The sequence below is a fragment of the Heterodontus francisci genome, chromosome 28 (genome assembly GCF_036365525.1).
Source record: "Heterodontus francisci isolate sHetFra1 chromosome 28, sHetFra1.hap1, whole genome shotgun sequence".
Lineage (NCBI taxonomy): Eukaryota > Metazoa > Chordata > Chondrichthyes > Heterodontiformes > Heterodontidae > Heterodontus > Heterodontus francisci.
This window is the reverse complement of record NC_090398.1, coordinates 62,746,973-62,751,810: the sequence shown is the minus strand read 5'-3', so window position 1 is coordinate 62,751,810 and position 4,838 is coordinate 62,746,973. Positions and strand designations below refer to the sequence as shown.

General features: G+C 41.8%; 1 non-coding gene across 1 annotated transcript; it reads left to right on the top strand.

Moving 5' to 3' along the window:
- Nucleotides 1-3,681: 3,681 nt before the first annotated feature.
- Nucleotides 3,682-3,763, top strand: trnas-gcu (transfer RNA serine (anticodon GCU)). Its single transcript has one exon. It is a non-coding gene; the product is annotated as a tRNA-Ser (tRNA).
- Nucleotides 3,764-4,838: the final 1,075 nt, after the last annotated feature.

Genomic DNA, 4,838 nt, shown 5'->3' with positions numbered 1-4,838 from the left:
TGTTCTCTCCCACATGCCCCTCCCCTTCACTTGTTTAAAACCGAATTCTTTTCTAACCTGTGTCAGTTCTGATGAAAGGTCACAGACCAGAAACGTTAACTCTGTTTCTCTCACCACAGATGATGCCAGAGCTATTGAGTATTTCCAGCACTTTTTGTTTTTATTTCAGATTTCCAGCATCTGCAGTATTTTGCTTTTATTGTGTTAGAAAGTCTTTCCTTGATTCAGGACTCTTACCTCTCTCCAGAATCTCGCTGCTAAAGATTGAACTTTATCTCATTTCACTCACAGCTCAGGGTCAGTGTGTCACAGTGGGACTTCTGGCTGTCTCCCACTTCACAATCCATCAGTACTGAGAAAACAATGGGGAATATTACTCACATGTTGTGTTCTGTAACTTTTTACAAACACTTTAATGTATATATTGTCTTCCAAAGCAGTGACAGAATGGTGGCTTTTGTGTGTTGTTGAAATAGCTTTGTTGAGTTCGTGCTGTACTAACAGTTAAACAGTTCTTGGTTCAATCCCAGGTTTTGGCACTTTCAACCTCTCCTGTGTCTTTTTCTTTGGCTCCAATTGTCAAGCTGCATGATTTACTCTGAAATTAGCACCAGAGAACCAAGGCACCAGCGAGCATGAGGAGCTGAAATTAGCACAGATCAAATCCACTCAATATTTCTGACTGAAGATGGTTGCAAATGCTTCAGCTTAATCTTTTGCACTGACGTGCTCAGCACCACCATCATTGAGGATGTGAATGTTTTTGGAGCCTCCTCATCTTGTTAGTTATTTAATTATCCACCACCATTCACGACTGGATGTGGCAGGACTGTGGAGCTGTGATCTGATCCTGAGGGAGATATCCGTGCGTGGAGTGGCGGGATGTATGGAGAGTGATCCTGAAGAGGGTGTCCGAGCCTGGAGTGGAAGCTTTCCGTGGAGGTACAGGAGTAGGCCATTCAGCCCCACTGTTTTATAAAGGTTTAGCATAACTTATTTGCTTTTACTCTATGCCTCTATTAATAAAGCCAAGTGTCCTGTTTGCTCTTCGCAACCTTTTCAAACCTTGATCGAAAAAGATTGGTGTACATTGTCTCATTCTTCCTCCAAAACTGTATCACTTCACAATTCTCTGTGTAAAATTTTATCTGTTGTGTGAAAGCCCATTTTACCAGTGTGTTTAAGTTCCTCTGAAGTGTGTTACTGTCACTGGCATAGGACGAAATTCACGAGCATTCTTTGATGCTATCTCCGTGGAAAGAGCAATCTTACACACTAGCTCAAATTGGGATTTTGTGTGTTTAGTATCTTTCCTCATCCACCAATATAAGCACAAATCTGTCTCATAATGTACGGTCTAAGAATGTGCCAATGTTGCAATGTGGTGATAAATTCTTCAGTGTCACAATGTACTCACCAACTGTTTCACTACTTTTCTGATTTCTGGATCCAAGTTTGTAGCTTTCGGCGATCTCTAGTGGCTTAGGGTTGAGCCTCACTTCAACGAAGAAACGGAAAATTATGATTTAAAGATTACACTGTCAATCATTCACATCTCTGTCTTCTCCTGAACTTCGAGTTCAAATTTGTTAGTGACGTTGAGTCACACGTTAAGACAGCACAGTCTTTGTCTTTGTGAAGGAAGTGATTTGGGAAAGGCTGTTTGAAACTGTCCCTTCTTGCACAGAAATTCAGTGCAAATACTTAATCACTCACAATTTCCTTGAGAGAAATTTGTTCACAATCGCATTCGACACGGAAACTGCCTCAGCATTAATCTCACTGAAGCAGAATGTGACCGTGTTGTATGTTTCAGAATGTTGGTGCCGTTATTTGTCGCTTTTAACCGAGACCAGGACACAGGGAAAGGTTCATCCGAGTTTGGTATATATTATCATTCAGGAGGAAGAAAAATCAAAAGGAACCAAATAAGAAAACCCAGTCTCCAGATTTGAGAATCTGTAGATCCGCTTTGGGAAAGTGAATCAGAGCAGAATGAAGGGTGAACAGTCCAACTGACAGAAGAGATGAAGACACAGCTCAGTCAACACGTTCCCCTGGTTTATGATGCTGGAACATTCCTCACACAGAAATGATTCAACCCAATGACAAACATTCTTACAGCTGATAATTTATGCTACTGATTTAAGGACTGTCTCATGTGGTTACCGAGTGACGACGAGAAGATATTAAACTTTGTTCTATTCAATCTAGCTGTGATGAAGTTTGAATTTTTCTACCTTTTATAAACAGTATTTGAAGGGTCTCGGTAACAATGTTCAGTGTTGATGAGAGTGGGGTCTGGGTGAGAAGCTGCTGAGTGTGACAGGGTCAGGACTGGATGCAGGAAGTTCTCTGACAGTCTCCCTCTATCTCTCTAATGGGTTTGAGTTGATTTACGACTGGTAGCTTTTATTTTCCTTTTCTTATTTAGAGATATAGCCCCTTCGGCCCACCGAGTCTGTGCCAACCAGCAACCACCCATTTATACTAATCCTACATTAATCCCATATTCTCTACCACATCCCCACCATTCTCCTACCACGTACCTACACTAGGGACAATTTACAATGGCCAATTTACCTATCAACCTGCAACCTCTCCCACTGTCGGAGTGATGATGTAACAGTCACATGAGATGAAGTTTGGGAGAAGAGAGAGCAGCACCAAGGATGCTAGCTTAGCAGGTTTGATGAGTCTGTTTCGAGTATTGTGTAAATTAGAAACGAGTTCTTCGTTCTTTCAGCAGGAACTGTGTCCAGAAAATATCGAGAAACTCACAATTTTATTATTCAGGAGTCGGAACACAGATATTAATTCCAAGTGACAGTTCTGGTTTAATTAACAAATAAAGTAGAGAATAATATTGCTCACTGATTGAAATCCCCCAGTGAGGAGACAGTTAAATAGGTGATCTGTTGGGGCATCCTTCGATCCAAGGTTTCAGCAACATTTAATCTCCCTTTTTGGTGAAATTCGCTGTTATTTGCAACTTTTTTTATCAGCTTTGATGGGCGAGTGAAAAAACTGAAAAAATTGAACAGTTCCATCCTTTCTTTTCTTCCTTCTTCTCTTCTTTCCATCAGTTTCTCTTTTCTGTCCCAGATCAATATAATGATGAGAATCCCAATTTAATCTGCTGTTTCTGGTGTTTTATCCATTCCAATCAAAATTTCAACATTCCAATCAAATCTATTTGTTATTCCACAGTGTCTCTCCATGTGTTTTATTCTGTTGTATTCTCTCACAGTCTGTTTGATGATCAATTTTACATCTCACTCTCTGTTCTGGTGAAGATCAGAAGCAGTGATATCTGTTTACATCACCCGACAAGTCGGCCTGAGGCTGTGCCTCACTGATCATGTGGAGTTAAAGCAATTCTTCCAGTCAGTTAGTTCAGTTGTCATTTCATGAGAAATTCGGTCATCATGACTTCGTCAGTGACCTAATGGTTCAGGTGTCTGAGTGATGTTAATCATGATGCGATGAAATGATTGTATGTTCCAGTCTTTCCGTGGTGGGTTTTCACACTGAGTAGAAACGTGTTGGTCATGGTCTGGAAATGTTTCACACCGCTCCATTCCCAACTTCATTTACTGACAGAAGATATATTTCCATCATTACACAGCAGGCTGCACAGCCAGAAGCTGTGCTGAAGGTGACAGCTATGCCGATGCAATTGACAAGGTGGCTGAGAGGTTAAAGCGATGGACTGCTAATCTATTGTGCTCTGCACACGTGGGTTGGAATCCCATCCTTGTTGCTAGTTTATGAACTGTTCAGTGTATTGTTTATGTGTAAAGTCAGCCTCGAAACCTGTTCTTGTCAATGTCCAGACAGTGATTCCAGAATTTGTTATACTTTATTAAAATTGAGACAGACAATTGGAATTCTTCACCCAAACTGCACTGGAATGAAGATCAAATAGGGATCACGAAACGGAGCAGGATCTTTCCCCCCCTCCTTCCTTCCATCTTTACTTTCTCTGGATTTGCACCAAGTGAAAGACAAATGGGAAAAGCAAATGGCGAGGGAGCAGATGCCGAAAATTATCCTTTGGCAAGAAATTTATTTTCAAATCTTCTTGATAGATTAAGTGAGTGAGCAATGCTTTGGCAGATGGAGTTTAAAATGAGGGGTCATCTAGTACCGACGATAGATCAGAGTGTTTTTTTGTAAGAGGTGAGATGTTAGAAACGGCGGAGGAGCAGAGACCCGAATACTGAATTAATAAAAGCTAGTGGACTGGTAGAAAATAATGTGAAAAGTGAACAGAATCTGAAGATTGGAACTCATGTTGCAGTGATATAAAGCTCTGTGCTCCTGAAGTAAATGTCCAAGCCCAGATTGTGGGGAATCTGTGGAGAGTGATTTGGTTTTTATTCATTCTTGGGGGTGAGTATCGCTGATAAGGCTAGCATTTATTACCCATTCCTATTGCCGTTGAGAAGGTGGTGGAGAGCTGCCTTCTTGAACTGATGCAGTCCATTTGGTGCAGGAACACCCACAGTGCTATTGGGGAGGGAGTTCCAGGATTGTGACCCAACAACAGTGAAGAAATGGCTATATTGTTCCAAGTCAGGATGGTGAGTGACTTGGAGGGGAACCTGCAGGTAGTGAGTTCCCATGCATCTGCAGCCCTTGTCCTTCGAGGTGGTAGTGGTCACGAGTTTGGAAGGTGCTGTTGAAGTATACTTGGCGAGTTGCTGCAGTGCATATGGAGATGGTACACACTGCAGCCACTGTTTACTGGTTGTGGAGGGATTGAATGTTTAAGGTGGCGGGTGAGGTGCCGATCAAGTGCGCTGCTTTGTCCTGGATGGTGTTGAGCTTCTTGA